An 8,215-nucleotide genomic window follows, 5' to 3' on the forward strand; every position below is an offset into this window, starting at 1 on the left:
AGCTGGCTCGAGGAGCCACCACCAAGAACTGCCTCCACCCCGGCAAACTTCTTGCCGGGGAGAGAGCCGGGTGCAGATGGTGCTGCTGCCGGCTCTACCTAGGGACAGGGCGTCCGACGCCTAGTCGGAGCCGTCCTCGTTGTCCTCCCTGCTGGTTCCCTCCTCATTGTCGCTCGAGGAGGCGCTCTCTTTGTCGGTCGAGCTCTCCGCGCAGCACCCTAGCCTGTGTCCCGAGCGCCCGAAGACCTTGACGGAGAGCAAGTCGCTCTCCACTAGTTTGAAGAGTAGAACGTGCCCCTTCATCAAGCAGTGGGCACGTGCGAAGGTCTTCCAACCCCGACGAAGGAACATCACATGAGGGGCGGGGAACCCTGTGTTCACCCACATGTTGCCATTGCAACACCCCTTCATGTGAAGCCTTATACTCGGCCGCTGGTCGATCTCCAGCACCCTCACGAACGCCTCGGGAAGGCGAAGGCGGCTACGCAGTGGCTCACGCAGCTGCAGGATGAACTCCAGCGCCGTGTCCCCAACATGGCCGCTCGACGAAGCAGGAGGAGATGGTGACGGAGATGGTGATGACGCAGGTGTTCCCCTTCCGCGACCGCCTCTGCCTCGACCCCCTCACCGACCGCGGCCCCGTCCAGCACCTCCACCTCGAGCATGGCCTTCACCTTCGATGGCTGGGTCTTCCTTGACCGCCGCGGTTCTCTGGTGGGAGGAAGACCTAGTCGCCTCCGCAGTAGAACGGCCGCGACCACGCCCTCTCGCCATGACAGTGGATGGAAGATGGGGGCGAAGGGAAGGCGCGAGAAGATGCCTCCCCTCCTCCTCCCAAGTCCCCTTTTATAACCAAGCGGGGAAGGCTAAAGACCGACTCTACGCCTCTGAAGAGCCCATTCAAATCCGGCTCATTAAGTTGGCAGCAAGCAGGGCCATCGACCGCCCTCCCCGCCCAATCAAAGGCGCATAAGTTTCGGCCATCGCGCATCTCCTCATATCCCGCGCATCCGTCACCTACCCCACACCATGCATGCGGCATACATGGCAAAGAGGGCGGGCGCGATGGGAAACGTGGAACGACGGTTCCAAGGCTGATAGAGTAAAAGAGCAGTGGCCCTGTAGTTTCCCTCTTTTTTAGGGAAGACGCAAGCCACCTCTTTACTATTCACCACGGGATGACGCAAGCATGCTGCGGTCATTCCACGCATGACCCCCACGTCATGCATTCAACGTGGGTCATGGGGAAGCGCAACGAGCAAGGGAGTTACTGCAGTAAAAACTCTGCCTCGCGTGCCCATGCACCGTTCTGGGCCTGGCCCAACAACGCTCTGCGCTTATGTGTGGCCCAGGCCCGGGGGCTCCTGTCGGTGTACAAAAGTAGGGATCCTTTTGGTACCCCTTTACTTGTGCGCGAGCAGTTGCAGCCACACCTACGACCAGGCTCGGCGGGGCAGAGGAGGCAGAGACGCAAGACTACCATAGCAGCGCTCAAGACTAGAAGCATGAAGAGCAGAAGGGCGAGGTGAACTCGCCCGGAAGGTCCTTGCCGGGGCGGCCTCCACAGCCCCGGCAAGAGCCTTGCCGGGGCAACTTGCCCAACACCAATGAGGCTGCAACCCTTTAGCCTGAGAGTTATGACACCATCGACACGTTGGAACCAAGGCTCGGGAGGCGCCTCCATGGTGGCATGCAGCTCTTTGTAAAGATCAGAAGCCTACAAGGCTAGATGAAAACCAAGAGACGAAGACCTCCGGCAAGATCCTTGCCGGAGATGCCCACAAGACCCCCAGCAAGACCCTTGCTGGGGACGCCTGCGAGACCCCGGCAAGATCCTTGCCGGAGCCCCGGCAAGGATCTTGCCGAGGACATCTACGAGGCCGCAGCCAGGCCCACGCCAAGGCTCCACCGCCGTTCCCACACAGCTGCCAGCCCGCCAACTAGGCAGGCACCTGTGTGGCGGCATGCAGCTCCCAGGTCAACTCAACAAGCACCTGCGTGGTGGCATGCAGATCTTTGTGAAAACTCTACCACCACACCAACTCAGTAGCCAGCGAGCCAGCGTGGCACTACACGCCTCGTCAGCCTAGACGCGTGTCGAAACAAAGCGAGGCGACGACAGGTGGGACGAGCTTCCTTGTCGTCCCCGATAAAGCAAGAAGGGCACGTCGGTAGCGCATTAAATGCGTTTTGTCCTACGGTGCCAGGGATAAACTCAACTACTGTACAACTTTCCACCTCCTGTGTGCCACTGTGGCAGCCCCTTTTGCTATAAAAGGAGGCCCACGGCGTACTGAGAGAGGATTCAAACTTTTTGGACCCTCCATGCTCTATAGCAAGTCCAAGAACACCAGATAAACATACACCAGAAGGAGTAGGGTATTACGCATCGCTTGCGGCCTGAACCTGGATAAACTCCCCCGCGTTGACCTTCTAATCCCGCTCTTCCCATAGCCCCGCACCCTGTCAACCATAGAAGGGATTCTTTGTGATCCCATAGGTGTCGTTTCCCTGACATATGCAGAGTAAAAAGGACCAGAGGGAGTATTGAACAAGCCTTTCCATTTGATTTAACAATGGCACTGTTTAGATACTCTAACTTAGCTAGAGGTTAGAGTAAGTTTCTAGCTCATTACAGTTAAAAGGGAGAGAGAGAGATTGGTGAAATAGTTGATTGTATTGCTTGAGCCTTGTGTGACGCCCCCGATTCAATTGTACACTAATCATACACGCAAATGTGTACGATCAAGATCGTGGACTCACGGGAAGATATCACAACACAACTCTAGACACAAATTAAAATAAAACAAGCTTTATATTACAAGCCAGGGGCCTCGAAGGCTCAAATACATAAGCTCGAAAACACAAGAGTCGGCGGAAGCAATAATATCTTAGTACAGACATAAGTTAAACAAGATTGCCTTAAGAAGGCTAGCACAAAAGTAACAACGATCGAAAAGGCAAGGCCTCCTGCCTGGGATCTCCTAACTACTCCTCGAAGCCGAACTCCACGTAGAATCATCCTCGGGATCTCTAGCTCCTGGACTCCAGCATCTGGTTGCGACAACCAGGTATAGAAAGGGGAAAAGAGGGAGAAAAGCAACCGTGAGTACTCATCCAAAGTACTCGCAAGCAAGGAGCTACACTACATATGCATGGGTATATGTGTAAAGGGCCATATCGGTGGACTGAACTGCAGAATTAATGCCAGAATAAGAGGGGGATAGCTAATCCTGTCGAAGACTACGCTTCTGGCCGCCTCCATCTTGCAGCATGTAGGAGAGAGTAGATGGTAAGTTCACCAAGTAGCATCGTATAGCATAATCCTACCCGGCGATCCCCTCCTTGTCGCCCTGTTAGAGAGCGATCACCGGGTTATATCTGGCACTTGGAAGGGTGTGTTTTATTAAGTATCCAGTTCTAGTTGTCATAAGGTCAAGGTACAACTCCGGGTCGTCCTTTTACCGAGGGACACGGCTATTCGAATAGATAAACTTCCCTGCAGGGGTGCACACATAGCCCAACACGCTCGATCCCATTTGGCTGGACACTTTCCTGGGTCATGCCCAGCCTCGGAATATCAACACGTCACAGCCCCACCTAGGCTCAACAGAGAGGTGAGCACGCCAGTCTAAATCCTATGCACACAGGGGTCTGGGCCCATCGCCCATTGCACACCTGCATGTTGCGAGGGCGGCCGGAAGCAGACCTAGCCTAGCAGGCCTTCCAGTCCAATCCAGCGCGCGCCGCTCCGTCGCTGACGTCACGAAGGCTTCGGCTGATACCACGACGTCGAGTGCCCATAACTGTTCCCTAACCCTAAACCCTAAACCCTAAACCCTAACCCTAACCCTAAACCCTAACCCTAACCCTAAACCCTAACCCTAAAACCCTAAACCCTAAACCCTAAACCCTAAACCCTAAACCCTAAACCCTAAACCCTCTCCTAGGTGGTCTCAACCTGCCCTGTCGCTCCGCCACAATGTAATAGTCGGGGGCCGTCAGGAACCCAGGCCCACCTCTACCGGGATGGAGCCACCTGTCCTTTCAGCCCCCTCATCAGAATCACTTGCGGGTACTCAACGAGCTGACCCGACTTTAGTCACCACATGTGTCATGTATATAAAGTATATAGTATATACCTGTGATCACCTCCCGAAGTGATCACGGCCCAGTAGTATAGCATGGCAGACGGACAAGAGTCTAGGGCCACTGATGGAACACTAGCATCCTATACTAAGCAGTAGGATAGTAGGTAAGGGTAACAACTGTAGCAATAATGACAGGCTATGCATCAGTATAGGATTAACCGAAAGCAGTAACCTGCTACACTACTCTAATGCAAGCAGTATAGAGAAGGAATAGGCGATATCTGGTGATCAAGGGGGGGCTTGCCTGATTGCTCTGGCAAGAAGGAGGGTTCGTCAACAGCGTAGTCGGTCGGGGCACCAGCAGCGGCGTCGGTCTCGTAGTCTACCGGATAGAAGAGGGGGAAGAAACAATGAATACAATGCAAACAGATGCATAACGATGCATGACATGACAATGCGTGATGCTAGGTGTGCCCAAATGCCGTAGTAGGTGATACCGGCGAAGGGGGGAAACATCCGGGAAAGTATTCCCGGTGTTTCGCGTTTTCGGGCAGATGAATAGGAGGGGGAAAGTTGTGAGTTTGATATGTTAGGGAGGTGTGGCGGACGAACGGACTGCGTATCCGGATTTGTCTCATCGTTCTGAGCAACTTTCATGTACAAAGTATTTTCATCCGAGTTACGGATTATTTTATATTAATTTTTAAAGATTTAAATCATTTTTAGAATTAACAGAATTAATTAAATTAAAAAAATAAATTATGACATAAGCATGACATCGGGGTGATGTCAGCAGTCAACAGTCAATTGACATGGTCAAACTGACGTGTGGTTCCAGCTGACCTTAACCTAGTTAATTAACAGGTTTAATTTTAACTATTCAAGTTAACCAGGCTAATTAAGCAAGGTTAATGAACATAATTATATTACTAATTAATTAATTCATCTTAGTATTTATTTTTATTTTCCAATTTTGTTTCACTCTACTTTCTTTTTTTTTATTTACAGGGGGAGGACCCCACCTGAAAGTGGCTCTGGCCACCTCCCACCTATGCACAAACGCACACAGGGGAGGGCAGAGGGCGCGGCGGCCGGACATGGCCCCGGCGAGGCCATGGCCGTGGCCGACAGTGGGGTAGGCGGCAGGGGACGGCTGCGGGCGCACGTAGCGCACGGGCGACTGCGCTGGCGCGCGGGTCGGGCGCGAGCGGCGTGGGGAGCGCTTGCACTGGGCGCGGGTAGAGCGGGCCACGGCTGGGCGAGCATGTGCGCGCGCGGTGGTGTGTCGAGCAGGGGAGGCCGGTGCGGGCGGCGACGCGTCGGAGGCGGCGAGCGCTGGAACAGGGAGAGGAGGGGAAGGCGAACGGGGCTCACCTCGAGCCGTAGGGGGCTGGCAGCGGGCTCGAGGGGGCTCGGGATGGCCGGAGACGACGACGAACGAGGCGGCAGCGACGACGTCGGCGAGCGGGCGTCTAGCGCTCCAGATCGGGGCAGGAGGGAGGAGCTGCGAGGAGGAGAGCGGGGCGGTGTTGGCGATCCGGTGACAGGGTCGGCGCCGGCGACGGCGGACGGCGGCCTTAGCGCATCGGCGACTTGCATCGGGCGCGGGCGTGCGGGAGGAGGGGATCGAACAGGGGCACCCCTCCCCGTTCGTCAGTGCGTACGTGAATCATGGGGGGCGGCGTGCAGGGGGAATGAGGGAGAGATGGGGATCGGGACATGAGGAGCTAGGGTTAGTAGCGGGGGGTGTTGGGCTGGGCCGACCGGTTGGCTAGCTGGGCCGGTTGGCCCAGCGTGGGGGGGCTGTTTTACTTTGTTTTAATTCTGTTTAGTCTTTTCCTTTTATTTATTTCTTTTAGTTCTTATTTGTTTTTCTTTTAGTTTAAAAAATACAAAATTGGCACCTAAAATAGTGTTACAATTTATGCCACTACCACAAACAGTTTAGCACTGAAATAAAATAGTTTGAAATTGTTTATTATTTTAAAGCATTTGAATAACTATTTTGTCACTGTTTATTTATAATAGTGCATTTAAATGCTTTATAAAAGTGTGGTTTCTCCACCAATATTACATATGATTATTTGTCACATGCAGAACATTTTAGCTTTGACATTTGAAAACTTTTATTGTTTGCTTGATTTTGAATTTGAATTCGAACCGGTTTCGAACTAACGCGGGTTTATCAACAGTAACCGAGGTGACGTGGCATCATTAGCAGGGAATTACTGTAGTCTAATTATCCGGGCGTCACACCTTGTGGGCATATATATAGGACAACATGGTCATCTTGGAGTACAAGTCAAGGTAGGATAAATCCTATGCTATCCTACGTTTCCTAAATAACCATCATACTAAACAATGACTAACCCTGAACTAACTCTAGCCAAAGAGGTGTTTGGATGACAGTGTTAGATTGACAATGAATGCACTAGGAGAACTAGCCCCAATCAGCACCTCTTGGGTGGGATAGTTGTTCTGGGTGGGTTCGACGCAACTAGCTCAAACTAGCCCTCGTGTTTGGATACTTTAGGGCCATTTAAGCCCAAACTAACTCTAACCCATGGATCCAAACAGGGCCAATAACTAGTGTACTTAGACCTGCACAATACAAGTTTGAATGACTATGTTTGCTTGTTATTAAAATATTAGGCATGTTGTACTTAATAACACACCTTTCCCCTTCTTGTTTTTAAATATTAATTTTTTTAACAATTTGGTCTTGCACATGTAGGTCCTGCTGTCAGAGGTTTTGACCCATTGTTTGACCCTTTTTGCATATGTGGTAATGGGTTGTCCATGAATATCATTCAAGTCAAGAAACTCAGAAAGATTGTTACGATAAAGAAATTAGCGACAAAAAACAACAAGATCTTTGTCTGCACAATGAAGAAGACATCAGTTCACTACGGGATGGTACTAACTGTTATACTTTCTCTTTTTAATTCCTTTGCGCCATTTCAAATCTAGAGAAGATATTTATGCATATCCTTGTTTTGGCCTTTCCAAAGCAGTTCACTTATGATTACCTCTCAAACCACATGTATGGTCAGGAGGCGAGGAAGGTTTTCAAACAACACCCACGGTTCAATATTGAAGTGTTCCTGAAGAGGACGAAGGTTGGACGGTCAATCATCCACAGGCACTGGCCTAAAGTGGCAAAGACCTTCAACATCAATGAAGGCTCAATATTCGCCTTCCGCTTCAGCAGTTTTCCAGATGAGATTCATCTGTCTATGTACCGTATGATGCTAATTTCGAAAGGTTATAGATGTTGCATGTGAAACTTGGTGTTGGTGCAATTGTGTAATGGGGTAGCTGAGTGCTGAAGCTATATGATGTTGTACTCTGATGTATTTCAATTATGAAATCCTACTTCCTTAATATGGAAATGAAATATATTGTGTGCTTAACATGAAATGTCAATTAGATTAATAAATGGATTATTAATAATAGGGCAATTAGCCTACTAATGGCCAATTAGCCTGCTAATTGGGTTTTTCTATTGCAAATGGTTATTGAGAAAACACCGTGGGCGATGACCTCGGGCAACGCACACAGTTTCTAGGAATAACCGTGTTGGATCAATGAACAATCACACACGACATCCTCTTGAAAACTGTTTGCGTTAGGCCACCTTGTGCAAACGTTTACCACATAAAATTGTCTGTGATGGACAGCCTTTGCCACACAGTTTCTTCTACGCACCGTGTGTGATGCATTCAATAACGCAAACGATAAAATTGTTAATATCGTGTGCAATGGCAACGCTATCACAAACGATTTAATGGGGAAAATTGTGTGTGATGTACCTGCGAACGGAAATATTTTCTTTGGAGTGACTGTGTGGGATGTATATACGAACGGAAATGTACTTCTTGGATTAGCTGTGTGGGATGTACATACTAACGGAAACGTATTCCTTGGATTGACTGTGTGGAATGTACATACGAACGGAAACGTTTAGCTGGGACTCACTGTGTGGGATGTACTTACGACCGAAAACGATTTGGCATGTATAATTGTATTTTTTTAGCACAACTCTATGTATAACCGTATTTGATCGCTCGCCGGTCGCACACGACCTCATTTTGCCGAGCGTGTGTGCCAGGAGGGCATATCCC

This window comes from Triticum aestivum, chromosome 7D (assembly GCF_018294505.1).
Source record: "Triticum aestivum cultivar Chinese Spring chromosome 7D, IWGSC CS RefSeq v2.1, whole genome shotgun sequence".
Classification (NCBI taxonomy): Eukaryota; Viridiplantae; Streptophyta; class Magnoliopsida; order Poales; family Poaceae; genus Triticum; species Triticum aestivum.